This window comes from Pinus tabuliformis, chromosome X, assembly GCF_031772625.1.
Source record: "Pinus tabuliformis cultivar Carrire ecotype Pingquan chromosome X, CPIR1, whole genome shotgun sequence".
In the NCBI taxonomy this organism is placed as follows: Eukaryota; Viridiplantae; Streptophyta; class Pinopsida; order Pinales; family Pinaceae; genus Pinus; species Pinus tabuliformis.
The window spans coordinates 26,850,786-26,870,470 of record NC_142308.1 but is presented as its reverse complement, the minus strand read 5'-3'; the positions used below and the strand labels follow the sequence as shown (position 1 = coordinate 26,870,470).

Below are 19,685 nucleotides of genomic sequence, written 5' to 3'. Positions count from 1 at the left end.
TGATGTAAGATTGGGCCAATTTACGATTTCTTCAACTTTCGAAGGGTCTATGTTCAATTCACCAACCTTCACTCTATAACCCAAGCACACTAATGAAGTTTTGCCAAATTCACAATTTGACAATTTCACATACAATTTCTCCTTTTTCAAAGTATCCAATACTTGTTTAACATGTTCGACATGTGTTGATTTGGGGTAGCATCGGATGTGCTCTAGCCACGAAAATTGGTGGAGAGACTAAAGCACTTGAGATCTCCAATACCGAGAAATGGTTTGGGCAGAATCAAACCAGTTTGGGAGATATTAAAATAATTAATATTTTTAATGGAGTTCCTAAGCCTAAACTTATGAAAAATAAAATATTAATGTGAATTAATATAAAACTGAGTTAGAATGGTCCAAAATTCATGGATCAAGCTAGATCTAATCTTAGCCATTGATTAGGGACTTAATCTCGGCCGTTGAATTGTCAACGAGAAAAGTATAAGAAGAGGCTTGAGGGTCAGTTGGAGGACACACCGAGTTGATCAAGAATTCGATTTTCTGGGGCAGGTCTTGTTGAGGAAATCGAAGGAGTGATTAGAGTTGCAGCTGAGGTGCAGTGAATACAGTAGCAGAGCCGCAGAGATAGTACCGGGAGGATTAGCGCAAACGCTAGGAGAGGGTTGACGTAGACCCAGCGAGAGGCCACACAGAGGTAGCCAGAGGCCACACAGAGGCAGCCAAGAGTTGCGCAGAGCCCGAGGAGGGCCATCGTGGGAGACACAGAGGCTCTAGAGGCTGATGTAGAGCCCCGAGAGGCTGACGCTGGGCCAAATAGGTTGACGCTGGGCTAGAGAGGCTGACGCAGACCTTAGAGGTTGACGTTGGGAGATTTTGTGAGACAGATTGAAGCTGGAGAGCTGGATAGGGTGACACTGTCCCTATCAAGGTGACAGAGAGTAGCAGAAGTGCTGCAGTGTTGCTGTGGGATCGTTCCTCCGGTGATTTAGTCGGAATACCTGTATCCGACTGAGAGGTACTATTGCCGAGGGCATTCTCTGTTGGGTGAGCCATTTCTGGCACCCTGATTGTATTATGAAACTGCTTAATAATAAAACCCTCTGATAAATACACCGGTTTTCCCGCATTGGGTTTTTCCGGGGATATTAGTCCAAAAATAACTGTCACTTGTGTGCTTTTTTCCTTCAGTTGATGATCTGTATGAGTTGATACTGTACTTGTATTTATTTTCAGTATTTACATGATAAATAACTTGTTAAGTAACTGAATAAGTAGGAAGAAATAAATCAGATAGTTAAGGAAGAATTTATAACGGATATACCTAGAAATTCCAACATGGTATCAGAGCGTGGTTGCAGATCACACGATAACTGAAGGCATCAGCCGAGCCGAGCAGCAGCAACAGGAACAACTGTCCCGAGTGACAGAAGCTGTTCCTAGCAGAAAGCAACAAGGGGTGACACAGAGAGCCTGCGTCATCAGTTCGAGCCAGGAGGAGGATCAGTGTTGATGCAGAGAGGAGCAGACTTGACCTACGCAGTGCCTGGTCATCTTTCTCAGCCAAGAAGGATTGACGCTGTGGCTAGGAGGTGCAGATTGTGCCGGTGCCGAGATTGCATAGAGCCTAGAGGCTCTAACCTTCAGACTGCTGGGACATAGGAGGTTGTGGGTAAGTTGCAGAGCGAAGTTGGTGGGGTACTGTGGTCAGAACAATACCTAATAGGGCAAGACCAAGGAGGAGGGAGTTGCTGCGGAGAATTGGTAGAGGGATTTCCAGAAGGGAAATCGAGGTTCAGAGGGAGTCAAATTGAGAACTTCTAGACGAGAAGTAGAGAGACTTGAAAGGGTCGAAAGAGGAGCAGCGAAATGGCAGTGAATGGGCTAAGAGATCAAGATAGACTGGATGGAGCTTCAAACTTTGTAGTCTAGAAGACCAGGATCTTGTCCATTCTAGACAAGTATCACATCAAACACTTCGCCTTGAAAACAATAATGATCCCAGTTGACCCAACGAAAATGACAAGTACGAGGAGGCAATGGCCAGGGCAAAGTGCATCATCCTTGATGGTGTCAAGGACCATGTGGTGCCACACATTGGTGAGAAGGAGATGGCAAATGAGATGTGGGAGGCCCTAAAGAAATTGTACCAGCATACTTCTGTGCAAAGGCTCTCACAGAGGCGAAGTTTACTAAACTTCGATTTATGGTTGGAGTTCAGGAAGTTGTCACTAAGGGGGGATAGGCTCTAATGCCTCCTTCCTTCTCCTATTGTGTCATATTTGTACATCCTTCAATCCTATCCCAAGTTGTTCTTAAGGGGGATGTTAGGATATTTCGACACACAGGAAATAGTTAAGTATAACTTGGTCTAGTGTAGAGTTAGGTAAAGTGTGTTTCTTTACTATGTAGTTTTGTAACTTACAATCCGACGGTCACATATGTTCTAGACATGAAGTGATTCGACGGTTCATTCTCTCCTCTGTATTACTGACACTTGATCCGTGGCTTAACACCCGATTGGTCCATGATCTCTATTTAAAGAGCATGGAGGGTTATTTGTAGGGTAACCGTTCATGAAATAAGTGTATGTAAATTTTCATTCTTTTATTAATAAATTCCCTGAAGTGGCCGGGTTGGCTCAGGCCATGGACTGTTTCCCTCTTTGAGGGTTTTAACCATGTCAAGAATACTGGTGTATTAATCTGTGATCTGTTTAACAGCGGTGTCCTTTGGTGTTCTGTCTGAGGAACTTACCCTGTAAATTCCTACAATAAGTTAGTTTTAATATGGTGTGCTTTGATGATATATTCAACTCCATCTTTGGTGAGGTGATATTTATTCACTTCCCTAAAGAATATGACTTTTCTATCGTATAAGTAAAGACTACCTAACACAATGCCACAAATATCAAGAGGAACCACATCTAACTCAACTTCATCAACAAATTTAGGAGTGATGGCAAATCTAATTTTGCGTTGCTTGGTTACCTGTAGCTTTGCATCATCACATACGCAACCAAGTGGATAAGGTTTCTTGTGAGGTGTGGTTACCAATCCTAGTTTCCTGACAATTTCTTTAGAGATCAAATTCACTTGAGAACCAATGTCAAAAAGAGTATCAACTTTTGTATTTTTGATTATTACCCTTATATGTAAAAGCTCGCTTGTCTTTTTATAAGAATTAGAAGATGGAGTAAAAGAACTGGAATTAGCAGGAAAAATGTTTTATCTTCCGTTCCTATTGCTATAGCCTAGGTTTCTTCCCTCGAATCGGATCCCAAATCATGTTGCATCGTGGAAATGTAAAATCTGTGTCAAGATGACACAACACAAGTACAAAAATTGGAAGTTACGGCCAAAGGGAACCATTCCAAAATTTATGGTTCAAAAATGCCTCTAATCGTGACTAATGCAGGTGGATACATATACTCAAAATTGACATTCATTGAGTAATCTCTATGGTATATGCCTAAGATCAATATAGTAAAATTCTTCATTTAGGGAGACATGGGATAGAAGGGAAACACTAGTCCTCACTGCAATCTTGTGCTTCACTTGGGCTCGACGTATTCAGGTATAGAAACAATTGAATTCTTTGGGGAGATGATGTTGAGGACGAATGGTTCGGAAAGGATCTAACATGTTGTTCTCCTAGTCTCGCAGTCTGAAGGTATTCAGTTATGGAGTGGATAATGTTGATTTCATTTGACACCTTGCATGGTGTCCTTGTGATGGATGAGCTTCTCAAGAGGAACTTCCACTTGTGATTCCAATTGCCTAAGACGTCGCTGGAGCTGATCAACCTATAGAGTGAGTTCTTTGGGATCGTCCCTTGGGAGGATGGGGATGATCCATGAAGAGAAATGGCATGGAGCACCATGGGGGAAATAACAATGAAGCACGACCCTTATAAGACCCTTCAAGACTCGTGGGTCTTGACGAGTCATGTTGAAATGGGTCTGAAGCATAGAACTCGCTATTAGTTTTTTGGTAGCCTCAGAAGTGCTCTAGCCTTGAAAATTGGTGGAGAGGCTAAGGCACATGAGTTCTAAAGAAACCAGAAATCGTTTGGTGGAATTCCACCCGAATTGTATTTTATTAAAATAATTAATATTTTTAATTGGTTTCCAAAGTCTAAACTTAGGAAAATTAAAATATTAATGGGTATTAATCAAAATATGGGTGAGAATGATCTAGAAGGTAGATCAAGTCATGTTTTAATCTTAGTCGTTGATTAGAGACTTAAAATCGGCCGTTGAAGTTTCGACCGTAAAAGTATAAGATGGAGGCTTGGGGTTCACTTGGAGATACATAGAGAGTTGATCAATGAGTTCGATTTCCGTAGGACAGGGTTTGCTAAGGAATTCGAACTAGTGATCATGTAGTGAGGATCAGAGGCAACACTGGAAGGAATTGATTTCCAGTTCCAGTGAATACACAAAGAAGGATAGTAGAGCCAACGCTAGTCCAAGAAGGGACAACGTAGCAGATGAAGGAGATTGACGTAGAGGGTTAGCGCAGAACCTGGAGGAGGTTGACGCAGAAGTGCTGGGGATGAGCAGAGTTCAGTGCCGGGAATCACAGTAGTTGATTGGTAGGAGAAATCTCAATTTCTCAGTAGCAAAAGCCGCAGCAGTCCAGGTTGACGCAGTCAGAGGGAGCCTCCACGTAGAAATCACGCAGAGCATGCGTAAGCTCGCGTTGGGACTGCGCAATGGGTTGAGGAAAAAGCAAAATCTCCCTAATCAGTGTGAGAGAATTCTCAGTTATCTTCTCTGAGTGGATTGTCATTTTTCTCTAGGGCATCCAAATTGTATTCAGATATTTATTGCCAATAATAAGAATCCTCAGATTTGCTGCATCGGTTTTCCCACATTGGGTTTTTCCAGGGTTGATTGTCCAAAAACAAGTGTGTCAATGTGATTGTTCCGATGGTTTCTCTTGCCTTTTAATTTTCAGTTCCTAAATTGTGAAGTCTGCAACTATATTTCTTTTGATATTTATTGAAGTATTGCTGAATAGCCTATTATAAATAAGTAGGAGAAATAAATCAGTTATTGTAACAATTTTTCACACCCGCGCATAAGACACTTACCTGCGCTGACTCGCATAAGACCCACGTTGACCTGTGGACTCACATAAGACTCGTATCGGATTCTCAAGGACCTGTATAAGACCTGTTCTTGGACCCAACATGGGCTTCCTTTAGCAAATTTCGATATTTTTATTTTTCAATTTTCTCGATTCTTATACGAGTTGCCAAGTCAATAGCCAAATGAGTCTTATACAAGTACTAGTCGTGAAACATTGGGAAATAGCACTAGAGCATGAGAAAGCTAGAATTTTGGAGAACACAATGACACAGATAGAAAGAAGATAAACAACTAGGAGGATTCATGGGCTTGTAAAATTTGAGAAGGGGGGTAATAACAGAGTGATGACCAACAATTAATGGGCTTCCCATCAGAATTGAGATTGGCATACTACAATGATTTGGCTTGCAGGTGATTTGGATCTTTGTTTTGATAAGTTTTAAAGGTTCCTTTTAGAGAGTGTAAATTCTAGACTTAAAGAAATAAACTAGAGAATTTAAGACCAAAAGTTAACAATAAATTTTCTCCAGTAACGAACTGCTCCTAAGAAGCTTCTAACTTCCATTGCTGATGTAAGATTGGGCCAATTTACGATTTCTTCAACTTTCGAAGGGTCTATGTTCAATTCACCAACCTTCACTCTATAACCCAAGCACACTAATGAAGTTTTGCCAAATTCACACTTTGACAATTTTACATACAATTTCTCCTTTTTCAAAGTATCCAATACTTGTTTAACATGTTCGACATGTGTTGATTTGGGGTAGCATCGGATGTGCTCTAGCCACGAAAATTGGTGGAGAGACTAAAGCAGATGAGATCTCCAATACCGAGAAATGGTTTGGGCAGAATCAAACCAGTTTGGGAGATATTAAAATAATTAATATTTTTAATGGAGTTCCTAAGCCTAAACTTAGGAAAAATAAAATATTAATGTGAATTAATATAAAACTGAGTTAGAATGGTCCAAAATTCATGGATCAAGCTAGATCTAATCTTAGCCATTGATTAGGGACTTAATCTCGGCCGTTGAATTGTCAACGAGAAAAGTATAAGAAGAGGCTTGAGGGTCAGTTGGAGGACACACCGAGTTGATCAAGAATTCGATTTTCTGGGGCAGGGCTTGTTGAGGAAATCGAAGGAGTGATTAGAGTTGCAGCTGAGGTGCAGTGAATACAGTAGCAGAGCCGCAGAGATAGTACCGGGAGGATTAGCGCAAACGCTAGGAGAGGGTTGACGCAGAGCCAGCGAGAGGCCACACAGAGGTAGCCAGAGGCCACACAGAGGCAGCCAAGAGTTGCGCAGAGCCCGAGGAGGGCCAGCGTGGGAGACATAGAGGCTCCAGAGGCTGATGTAGAGCCCCGAGAGGCTGACGCTGGGCCAAATAGGTTGACGCTAGGCTAGAGAGGCTGACGTAGACCTTAGAGGTTGACGCTGGGAGATTTTGTGAGATAGATTGAAGCTGGAGAGCTGGATAGGGTGACACTGTCCCTATCAAGGTGACAGAGAGTAGCAGAAGTGCTGCAGTGTTGCTGTGGGATCGTTCCTCCGGTGATTTAGTCGGAATATCTGTCTCCGACTGAGAGGTACTATTGCCGAGGGCATTCTCTGTTGGGTGAGCCATTTCTGGCACCCTGATTGTATTATGAAACTGCTTAATAATAAAACCCTCTGATAACTACACCGGTTTTCCCGCATTGGATTTTTCCGGGGATATTAGTCCAAAAATAACTGTCACTTGTGTGCTTGTTTCCTTCAGTTGATGATCTGTATGAGTTGATACTGTACTTGTATTTATTTTCAGTATTTACATGATAAATAACTTGTTAAGTAACTGAATAAGTAGGAAGAAATAAATCAGATAGTACAGGAAGAATTTATAACGGATATACCTAGAAATTCCAACATGGTATCAGAGCGTGGTTGCAGATCACACGATAACTGAAGGCATCAGCCGAGCCGAGCAGCAGCAACAGGAACAACTGTCCCGAGTGAAGAAGCTGTTCCTAGCAGAAAGCAACAAGGAAGCGGTGACACAGAGAGCCTGCGTCATCAGTTCGAGCCAGGAGGAGGATCAATGTTGATGCAGAGAGGAGTAGACTTGACCTACGCAGTGCCTGGTCATCTTTCTCAGCCAAGAAGGATTGACGCTGTGGCTAGGAGGTGCAGATTGTGCCGGTGCCGAGATTGCATAGAGCCTAGAGGCTCTAACCTTCAGACTGCTGGGACATAGGAGGTTGTGGGTAAGTTGCAGAGTGAAGTTGGTGGGGTACTGTGGTCAGAACAATACCTAATAGGGCAAGACCAAGGAGGAGGGAGTTGCTGCGGAGAATTGGTAGAGGGATTTCCAGAAGGGAAATCGAGGTTTAGAGGGAGTCAAATTGAGAACTTCTAGACGAGAAGTAGAGAGACTTGAAAGGGTCGAAAGAGGAGCAGCGAAATGGCAGTGAATGGGCTAAGAGATCAAGATAGACTGGATGGAGCTTCAAACTTTGTAGTCTAGAAGACCAGGATCTTGTCCATTCTAGACAGGTATCACATCAAACACTTCGCCTTGAAAACAATAATGATCCCAGTTGACCCAACGAAAATGACAAGTACGAGGAGGCAATGGCCAGGGCAAAGTGCATCATCCTTGATGGTGTCAAGGATCATGTGGTGCCACACATTGGTGAGAAGGAGACGGCAAATGAGATGTGGGAGGCCTTAAAGAAATTGTACCAGCATACTTCTGTGCAAAGGCTCTCACAGAGGCGAAGTTTACTAAACTTCGATTTATGGTTGGAGTTCAAGAAGTTGTCACTAAGGGGGGATAGGCTCTAATGCCTCCTTCCTTCTCCTATTGTGTCATATTTGTACATCCTTCAATCCTATCCCAAGTTATTCTTAAGGGGGGATGTTAGGATATTTCGACACACAGGAAATAGTTAAGTATAACTTGGTCTAGTGTAGAGTTAGGTAAAGTGTGTTTCTTTACTATGTAGTTTTGTAACTTACAATCCGATGGTCACATATGTTCTAGACATGAAGTGATTCGACGGTTCATTCTCTCCTCTGTATTACCGACACTTGATCCGTGGCTTAACACCCGATTGGTCCATGATCTCTATTTAAAGAGCATGGAGGGTTATTTGTAGGGTAACCGTTCATGAAATAAGTGTATGTAAATTTTCATTCTTTTATTAGTAAATTCCCTGAAGTGGTCGGGTTGGCTCAGGCCATGGACTGTTTCCCTCTTTGAGGGTTTTAACCACGTCAAGAATACTGGTGTATTAATCTGTGATCTGTTTAACAGCGGTGTCCTTTGGTGTTCTGTCTGAGGAACTTACCCTGTAAATTCCTACAATAAGTTAGTTTTAATATGGTGTGCTTTGATGATATATTCAACTCCATCTTTGGTGAGGTGATATTTATTCACTTCCCTAAAGAATATGACTTTTCTATCGTATAAGTAAAGACTACCTAACACAATGCCACAAATATCAAGAGGAACCACATCTAACTCAACTTCATCAACAAATTTAGGAGTGATGGCAAATCTAATTTTGCGTTGCTTGGTTACCTGTAGCTTTGCATCATCACATACGCAACCAAGTGGATAAGGTTTCTTGTGAGGTGTGGTTACCAATCCTAGTTTCCTGACAATTTCTTTAGAGATCAAATTCACTTGAGAACCAATGTCAAAAAGAGTATCAACTTTTGTATTTTTGATTATTACCCTTATATGTAAAAGCTCGCTTGTCTTTTTATAAGAATTAGAAGATGGAGTAAAAGAACTGGAATTAGCAGGAAAAATGTTTTATCTTCCGTTCCTATTGCTATAGCCTAGGTTTCTTCCCTCGAATCAGATCCCAAATCATGTTGCATCGTGGAAATGGTCTTTTGCTTCCTTTTGCCACCAAACCTTTTAGGCCTTAATTAAGGGTGTAGCATCCAACAATGAACATCGTCATGCCCTTTCTTTTTGCAGCGAGAGCATGTAGTTTTTGTCCGTTCTTTCTTCATTGTTGCAACCTTCTTGACTTTACCTTTTCCTTTGAATATGCCTCCTGTGGGCTTGAATGATTGCTTCTTTCCAAAGTCACCTTGCACAAAAAATCGGTTCCTACAACAGTTCCATTTGGCTATCAAATATAATAAAGGAACAAGTAACAGAGTGGACGATATTCTATTGATCAAAATTGATTTCTCTTTCAATGGTAACTGCTTGTGATATTTTTACTTCACTTATTTAGCTTCTTCTTTCTCTTGTTTATTATTAGTGTTCTATATCATCAAACAACTATCAAATCATAAATAACAATGGGACAATGGACATAGGACATAAGCTATTAGCCAGGGGAAAAACCTCTCCAAGCTTGAGAGAAAAACCCACATAATTCTTCTTCTTATAGAATCTTCAATTGATGAATTCCAAGACCAAGACCCTTGACCAAGAACCTCTCCAAGACCAAGTCATAAAACTTCCTTGAACAATTCTTCTTCCTCTTCAAGTCAACGTTAGTCAAACTGTCTTCTACATCACTGTTCTCGACTTCTCTTGAATTTCAGCCTCTTATCACAGACCTGTAATTTTTGGCCGACCTGTAACTACCAAGATGCCACACGTGAGTGCTCGATGGGGAAAATCTATGAGGCTCTTCTCCTTGTGACTTTGGCCAGTAATGCAACTTCCTTCTTGACCCTGATCTCAGCTCCTTTAAACTCTGATATAACCCTACTGCAAAAACCCTAGCTGCAGTCACATGTGTGAGTAGAGGGGTCCAAAACAATACTAGAAACCTTTGATCTTCTTCTCCTTCTCTTTGCTCCTTAAGAGGCTTTCTTCCTTCCTTTCTCGCACTTCTTTCTTCTCTGTGGATGCTTGATGTATATGCCTTCAAGTGAGGCTGAGTCCTCTTTATATAATCTTCTTACCCATGCAATTAAACCGACTTGTCATCATGTCTAGGTCGACATCTCCTTCTAGATAGGTCTATAAATTCTTTTAAAGGCTGACTGGTTGAGCACTTGTGACGAGGTCTTGGAGGGTCTTTTGACTCTTACAATGACTCAAATAAATTTCTTTACAATATGTAACATCCCCCAAATGGGTATTTCATACATGACAATTACCTAGAAGCTCTCAATGGGAGCTTGACCTATAAAAATAAATTTCCTTGAGCATGAAACCCATGCCTCAAGATCAACAAAAATAAATTTATTTTTCTCATTACATCAAATACATAAAATCATGATTATATATGTCATTATGAATACCGAACCTAGTTACATATTTCAACACTCCCTCTTAACTAGGGAGGTATTCATAATCCATACAAGGTACTCGGACATTCTCAATCTGAAGAATTCTCATAAGAAGAGTTAGATTGGTAACTCATTTGTTTAGCATCATATCATCCAACGTTGTCACATAGCAAAGCCTTGACTAACAACTCTATCTCTCCACAAGATCAAAGCATAATGTTGGTAAGACAAATGACTTATAGACACCTTCATCATTGCCTCTCAAGGAACATACCCCACTCGGATGTTCACAGGGCATATCCTTCTAGGACTATTCTTATCTTGGATTTCCAGTCCACATAGAATATCGGTGCTCTACGATGACTCTTATCTTGGATGCCCTACGACGTCCTCAAAGAGTATCGAATGTCAGATGTTTACCTAATCCTCCATTCTTTCTTCCCAAATGAAGACAAGAATCATGTGTCTATTTCTCCCTCTCAACTAGGGAGGATATACCCGTTCTAATGAAAGAATGTACCCATTCCTATAAAGGGAATGTACCCAAGCTTCCTTTTAACCAGAGACTTGTCCAAGCTCCCTCTTAGCTTAGGGACTTGCCTCCAAGTTTCTTCTTAATTAGAAACTTACTTCCAGGCTCCCTCTTAACTAGGGACCTGTTTCCAACAACGACTCTTTCCTCATTGGTGGAGATCATGGGATCTTTAGTTGCTTGTAGTGCTCCTCCATTCAATGTCATGAATTTTATTTTTAATATTATGGAGCCTTCATCTTCATCGGCCATCCATCACGTTACTTCTTGAATCAGGTCTGTCATGTCATACTTCCTTTCATCGGAGAGTGATCTATTGGACCATATCTAGCTTTTCCTCATACAACTACCTTTTCCACATCATGTATCCTTCAAGATCTTCCATCCTTCCACATGAGTATCAGTTGTAGATGACATCCACACTTCTCTTTAGGTAGCCTTGTATTAGCCCATCCAGATATTATTCAAAAATCAGAAATGAACATCAAATCAAAAATTACCTTTTGTGATGGCCCTTCATCATGACATTTGCTTGTTGCAACATCAACATCTTGCATTCATATTGAAACATCTCCAAGATATTCAATGTCAAGGGTTTCCATTCTTTCCATTAAAGGCTTCATATCTTTCCCATGGAGATATCATAGTCAATTATTCTAGTCATTGGATGTTGATTGCCTTCTCCATAGTTGCATCTTTCACGATCTCTTCTTTTCTCTTTATTCACATATTACTTCCCAGGAACTCCTAATCATAGTTCCTTCATTTTTGTCAACCACCTCATATTCCATATGAGGACATATTATGTTGATTTCATCTAGTTAATATGTGAACCATGCCTTCATGCATCCTTTTAATGAAAGAGATCCTTTTCCCTCGATCATGCTCAAGAGGTAGAGCATGCATCCTTACTATCTGCAATATATTGACATGAATTGATTCATTGAACACATACATACATACCTCTTTTTCTTCTTTGGTCATCTAGACTTCCTTCAGCAACTTCCTGTCCTTGGTTGAGAGTGCTTCAATCATCTTTGACATGTTGCATTCTTTGTTATCATACCATCATTTTTCTAAACAGTGAATCCCATCCAAAGTGGAATTCTTAGCGAGACATCTTTCAAGAGATGAACCTTCTAATGAAGATTCCAGTAGAGGATCCTGATTATCCTCATCTTGCAGATGCTCCTTTTCAATGATATATGATGAGCTCCATACTAGATGATTCTCATTAGTGCTACTTATGCTTCTAGTGAGGTTTTGAAGAGATACTTCCTTCTAATTGTGAGTGTCATAGACTTCTACTTCAGCTATCTTTCAAGCTTCTTATGTTGATGCCATGAGCTCTTGCTTCAATGGTATGTAATAATGATGCCATCTCTTAAACGATGCATCACGTTATAATGCTTTTCCTTTTTGACTGCCAAGGTGAAGCCCTTTTTCATCCTTCTCTCCATCTTGTTGGGATCCAAACATCCATAGTTATACAAGTTCCTTCTTCCATCATGTTTTCAAAGTTTTAGCTCATCCATCTTTACTTCTTGTACCTGCAATATTTATTGACAAGCACCCCAAGCAAAGTATATGATACCTAAAACATGATGCCAAGACTTTTAGGGTTTTCATGCAATCAAGAGGTCAACCTATGGCTTCTAAAGATCAAAGTGTTGATTTCTGGTAGCATCGGATGTGCTCTAAGTCTCAAATTTTGTAGGGAGGCTTGGGCACATGTATTCCAAACAATGTGGAAAAAGTCGAAGTCGGGATTAAATCGGCAAGGGTCCAAAAGTTGAAAAAGTCGTTAAAGTCGGGAGTTTTTCGAAAAAGTCGGCAAAAAGTCGGCAAAATTAAAAAAAATACAAAAATATTCATTTTTTAAAAAATCCGGACTTTTTCAATAAAATCCCGATTTTTTCAATAAAATCCCGATTTTTTCAAACAAACAAAAAAATCATTAAAAAAATACCACGATTTTTTGGAAAAAGTCCCGATTTAATCCCGACTTTTTCGATTTAATCCCGATTTTTTCGACTGGGAAAAAATCGGCAAAAAATCGGCCGATTTAATCGGCCAGCCAAAAAAATAAAAAAATCGGGATTTAATCCCGATTTTTTCCCGACTTTTTCCACACTGATTCCAAAGAACCCAGAAAGCGTTTTAGAAAATTCCACCCGTAGATAGTTTTATTAAAATAATTAATTATTTTTAATGGGACCCTAAGTCTAAACTTAGGAATTTAAAATAATTAATGGGTATTAATCTAACTGTGGGTGTAACTTCTAGAAGAAGACGAGGATCAAGCATAAATGATCTTAGCCATTGATTAGCTTCTAATCTGGGCTGTTGAATGTCAACGAGAAGATTATGTAAGGAGGCTTGAGGGTCATTTGGAAAAACACATAGAGAGTTGATTAGTCAGATCAAATTGTTGAAGCTAGAGGCAATGCAGAGATTTCATAGTGATCAGGTAGAGAGAGGCAGAGAGACACATAGAGGGTGATGTAGAGCCAGGAAGGGCCCACGCAGAGCAACGTGGAAGCCTTCCGCGTAGAGGTCTGAATGACGTTTTGAGTCGGGAGGGTTGGAGTCAGCTCTTAAGAGCAAATCGATCCAACAAAGAGGTGATGTAGTGCCTTAGAGGCTGACGCATGCCCACGTAGTGACTGCACAGGGGCAGTGCAGAAGTTGTAGGGGACTCGTTGGTTCAGCTGTTGGATCAGCCGAGAGTTGCAGTGTAGAGTGAGGTAATCTCACTAATTTCTTCTGCCGAGTGACATTCTTTGTACTGGATTGCCAACAAGGCATCCAGAGATTGTATTCAAAAATAACTTCTGCTTAATAATAAAAACTCTCAGATCTGCTGCACTGGTTTCCCGCATTGGGTTTTTCCGGGTACGTTTGTCCAAAATTAACTATGTCATTTGTGTTGTATCTTTCTCTTGTTTAGTTTCTTGTTTTGGCATATTATTTAAATAGCGAATGTTGTAGTTATATTTACTTCGATATTTACCGTAGAACACAATAAATAACTTGTATGATTAACAAGTAGGAGAAGTAACATCTGTTTGTTGCAGTAGCGATTTCGGGTTTAGGGATTTTCACATGGTATTAGAGGTGCAGGTGAAACAAGAAGAGCAGAGCCAGAGAAACTAGCGCTGAGCAGAGAAGGAGGTTGAATAGCTGCAGGAGGCAGCAGTTCGAATCCTCAGAGGGATTGCGCAGTCCAAGCCAGGAGGGCTAAATTTTTTAGGAAAGTCTCTCTTTGAGTGAGTCGACAGAGAGGAAGGGCTTCCAGATCGAAATTTTGTCGTGCCAGAGGGAGCAACGCAATGTCTTAACGTGAGGAAAGAGCTGGTGGGATGCAGTTTTTCTGCATGCAGTTTGCTAGGCAGAAAATTGTCAGAAGAGAGAGGAGAAGCACAATGAGGGAATTTTTCCTATGTAGACTTCCCGCTAAGAAGTTTGTTCTCTTATTGCTTGAGCAAAAACAATAAGAAACAAAGAGCATCAGTTCGACATTTTCGTGGCAAAAATGGCAGCCAATGGATTGAGAGATCAGGACAAGTTGGATGGGGCATCCAAGTATGTGATCTGGAAGGCACAGATGTCGTGCCTTCTAGATGAGCATTTTCTCAAGGTCTATGTCGACAACGTGGTGGTTGAGCCTGCAGATCCAGATCCTCTGAAGAAGTACCAGGCAGAAATGGCAAAGGCCAAGAGGATGATCCTTGATGGAGTAAAGGATCACGTGGTATGTCACATCGCTAGCAGAGGGACTGCTAAGGAGATATGGGATGCCTTAGCGACGCTATATCAGGGATCTTTGGAGCAGTGAAAGATGTACTTAGAGCAAAAACTGAGATTTGCGTAGATACAGAAGGGGGAGCTCATTGATTTGTTCCTCACGAAGCTTCAAGAGACCCGGGATGAGTTAGCAGTTGTGGGGTCTACACCGCAAGGTTCCAAGATGGTGAGACTGGCCCTAAACTTAGTCTCAGAAGATTGTAAAGTCTTTGTCAAGAGCATCTTAGGCAGGGCAACGTTTCCAAACTGGGATAGTATGTGGGCGGCTCTCAAGCAGGAAGAGTTGAGGAGAGATCTAGTCAAGTATAAGATGGACGGAAGCAACAATAGTGAGTCAAAGCCCAAGGAGGAGGAAGAAAAAGTGTTGAATTTTCTAAGTCTATTTGTTAGGAAATTAATTTGTATTTTGTTGTTTTATTTTTTCTACTTGTTCTAAAATCGAACAAGTTATTTAATACATTAAATACCGAAATAAACATAATACAATCACAACATCTACATATCATCAACTGAAAGAAAAAACAAGCACACAAGTGACACCGTTATTTTTGGACCAATGTCCCCGGAAAAACCCATTGCAGAAAAACCGGTGCAACTATTCAGAGGGTTATATTATTATGCAGTCTATCTGAGTACAACTGGGTGCCTAACCGACTCACCCGACAGAGAAAAATACATGGCAGCGATACCTCTATATCCGGAAACAGGTATTCAAAAAACCTGTCATACGAAACCCTCTCTGGCACAACTGAAGCTCAGCGTTGGCCCTTTTGGCCTTTGCGTCAGCCACTCCCTCTACCCTTTGCGTGGATGACACAGTCTCTGGGCTCTGTGCTGCCTTTGCTGGGCTCTGCGTAGCCTGGACTGACTGCTGCTCTCGCTCTCTCTGCTTCTGTGCTGGTCTCCTAGTATTGTCCCTACCTCTCTGCCTCGTACTCACTACCCCTCACTGTTGATCACTGATTCAACTTTGCTTAGCAACCTCGCTCTAGCAAAATGAATGATTGATCACTCTGGTGTGTCTTCCAACTGACCCTCAAGCCTTTTTTTATACTTTCCTTGTTGGTCCATCAACGACCGAGATTAAATCTCTAATCAATAGCTAAGATTAGATTTGGCTTGATCCATGACTTTTGGAACCTTCTAACTTAGTTTTATATTAATACCCATTAATATTTTATTTTTCCTAAGTTTAGACTTAGGAACTCCATTAAAAATATTAATTATTTTAATATCTCCCAAATCGGGTACAATTTGTTCAAACCATTTATGGGTATTGGAGATCTCATGTGCTTTAGCCTCTCCACCAATTTTCATGGCTAGAGCACATCCGATGCTACCCCAAATCAACACTCCCTCTTAGCGAGGACTATGCTCTATTAATACTCCTCACTGAGCATTACTCTGATTATCTGGCATCAGTTCTTGTGCTGATGCTAGGCCTCCCTGCCCAACATCCTCTGCACTGCTGCATCTTATACTGCTGCCCATGGCTTTGTCACTGCCACTACTGCATCCGTACGTCAGCTCCCTCTGCATCCGTGCTGTTACTGGTCCTTTCTCCCAACACTGCATCTGCACTGCAACCCCCTCTCATCATGTTGCATCGTGCTACTGCATTGCAACTCAGTTACTGAGAATTAAGTAACTAATCCACCCAACTTCTGACATCCCTGTCAGGCTAGAAACACTCTCAATGCTGAAGCTTTCTATACCACTATCACGTGCTACCTCTACTGGCCTCTGTGCTGCTGCAACAACTCCCTGCATCTCGCACCGTTGCACACCTCTCAGTGCCATCCTGCACTGGTGCAACACTCCCATGCCTCTCACACTGTTGCAACCTGCTAGCCTCGCGCTGCCTAGGGACCCCTGCACTGTAGCACTCTCTGCCACTTCATCCGCATCTGTCGTTACTTACATCCAATGTTTTAAAACTCCGACTCCGACTCCGACTCGGCCGAGGGTCGACTCCGACTCGGTATCAACTCGGCCGGCTCGATTTCAATGACTCGGTCATTGTAAAAAATACATTAAATATTTATTTTTTATAAAAAACACATAATTTTAAAGATTTTCATTCATGTTTCCAAACACACAGCATTAGAATATAGATAGAAGACAACATATGATCAAAGTAGGCTCATGAATATATCCATTATATCAAAATGGCACCCAATGCATTGTCCAATACATACACGATGATGATATAGAGATCAAAACAAAAACACATAACCAAGGAGGCTATAAATGGCCTCTACAACAAAAGTCTGTGACCAGTACTACTGGCTACTGCTAGAGTTGCCAACATCATCTGGCTCAGTGTTACTTGGAAGTTGGGAGCAGGAGCGAGAGCGAAAACGGGAGCGGGAGCGACATTTTCAGAAGCTCCTGGTTTGGGAGCGAATCCCAGAGGAGTTCGACAACCAATGTCACTAACATCAAGGTACATAGAGGGATTGGTGCTCTTGATTAAATACGAGTTCCATACCCTAATATATGACAAAATTCAATGGAAACATTGCAATCCTCCAATCCTGAAATCTTGAAAAACTGATAAGTCTGCTGGATTTTGAATGAAATCTAAAATTCTATTTTCTCCATATGAAATCCAATGAGGCCGAAACCACTCTCAAACATCCTGAGTCATTTCATGGTAATGTTAAAAATTTAAGTAAAAGGATGAAAATGAAGATTAAGGAGAATGTCACTTTTACTTTAAGAATTTAACATTACCATGAAATTTGAATAGCATATCAATTGTAGAGAGCATTTGAGTGTGTTAAATAGGGTTTGGGAGGGGGAAATGGACCCCAAATAACATTTAACTAATTCATAAAACACATTAGAGTTCAAACCAATCAGCAAACACTTCAAAATTTCATTAAAAAAATGTCAAATCGTTGTTTTGATGGGGTTACAGGCCATTGGTTATGACTCGGCCGAGTTGGCCGAGTCATTGAATGACTCGGCTGAGTCATGGCTGACTCGGCCAGTCGAACCGTTCCAAGGGCCGGGTCACAGCAGAGGGTAATGGCTCGGATCAACTCGGCCGTTTCGGTATCGAAACGGCCGTTTCTTAAAACCATGCTTACATCTGCCAGTCCTGCTACTCCTTTTCGGGGCTCCCGTAGCAAGGTATAATCCAAGAGGTTGGGTACCTCAAGGATCCTGCCTCTCATCGCCTGTAGTCCTCCTAACTACAGCTTGATGTCTCCCCACTTTTTCTCAAGTGGCACATGAGCACTCATGGCACACAGAATAGACAAGATCCTGGCCTTCCAGATGACAAAGTTGGACACTCCGTCCAACCTGTTCTGATCTCTTAGCCCATTAACGACCATCTCTTTGCTCTTCTCTATTGACTCCGAGGAGTCTCTCTACTCCTTGCCTGGAAGTCCTTTGTTCGACTCCTGCTGAGTCTCTCTACTTCCCGCCTGGAAGTTCTCTTCTGGATTCTCTCTGAGTCCTGATTTCCCTCCTACTCCTTTTGCCAATGTCAACTTGCCCTACTCTGATCGTCTGTGCAACTGCAACACTGATCTAGATTCCTTGGCTAGAAATCTGCCTCGGCAGCAACTCCCTCCACCTTGGTCTTGCCCTGTTAGGTATTGTTTTGACCACAGTGCCCCACCAGCTTCGCTCCGCAAACTACCCACAGCCTCCTATGCCCCAACAACTGAAGGATTGAGCCTCTTGGCTCTACGCAACTGCGACACCGGCAAAACAGCTCCCTTAGCCAATTGCGTCAGCCCACTTGGCCTCTGCGTGGCTCTATGTGAGCCTGTTTCTGCCCTCCTCGGTCTCTGCACTGCCTCTCTTTGGCCCAGACTGATGACGCAGTCCCTCTGCGTCACTCCTTCCTCTGTCGCTTTCTGCAAGGATCAGTGCTGTCACTCGAGACAATTGAATCCGCTGCTTTGCTAAGCTGATACTTTCAGTTATCCTGTGATTTGCAACCATGCTCTGATACCATGTTGAATTTTCTAAGTCTATCTGTTAGAAAATTAATCTGTATTTTGCTGGTTTATTTCTTTTACTTGTTCTAAAATTGAACAAGTTATTTAATACATTAAATACCAAAATAAGCACAATACAGTCACAACATCTACAGATCATCAACTGAAAGAAAAAACAAGCACACAAGTGACACTGTTATTTTTGGACCAATGTCATTGGAAAAATCCATTGCAGGAAAATTGGTGCAGCTATTCAGAGGGTTATATTATTATGCAGTCTATCTGAGTACAACTAGGTGCCTAATCGGCTCACCCGACAAAGAAAAATACACGACAGCAATACCTCTATATCCGGAAACAGGTATTCAAAAAACTTGTCCCACGAAACCCTCTTCGACACAACTGAAGCTTAGCGCTGGCCCTTCTAGCCTCTGCGTCAGCCCCAGGACCCTTTGCGTCAGCCCTTTGAGGCATTGCGCAGCCTCTGGGAGCCTTTGCGTCACTCCCTCTACCCTCTGCGTGGATGACGCAGTTTCTCTGGGCTCTGCGCTGCCTCTGCTGGCCCCTGTGTAACCTGGACTGACTGTTGCTTTCACTCTCTCTGCTTTTGTGCTAGTCTCCCAGTATTGTCTGTGCCTCTCTGCCTCGTACTCACTGCCCCTCGCTGCTGATCATTGATTCAACTTTGCTTAGCAACCCCGCTCTAGCAAAATGAATGATTGATCACTCTGGTGTGTTTTCCAACTGACCCTCAAGCCTCTTCTTATACTTTTCTCGTTGGTCCATCAACGGTCGAGATTAAATCTCTAATCAACAACTAAAATTAGATTTGGCTTGATCCATGACTTTTGGAACCTTCTAACTCAGTTTTATATTAATACCCATTAACATTTTATTTTTCCTAAGTTTAGACTTAGGAACTCCATTAAAAATATTAATTATTTTAATATCTCCCAAATCGGGTACAATCTGTCCAAACCATTTTTGGGTCTTGGAGATTCATGTGCTTTAGCCTCTCCACCAATTTTCATGGCTAGAGAACATT

At 41.6% G+C, this 19,685-nt stretch overlaps 1 protein-coding gene across 2 annotated transcripts in view; it reads left to right on the top strand.

Moving 5' to 3' along the window:
• LOC149138151 (phosphoserine phosphatase, chloroplastic-like) overlaps positions 1-19,685 on the top strand; it is a 206,818-nt gene that overhangs the window by 129,439 nt on the left and 57,694 nt on the right. The gene's annotated exons all lie outside the window — the stretch shown is intronic.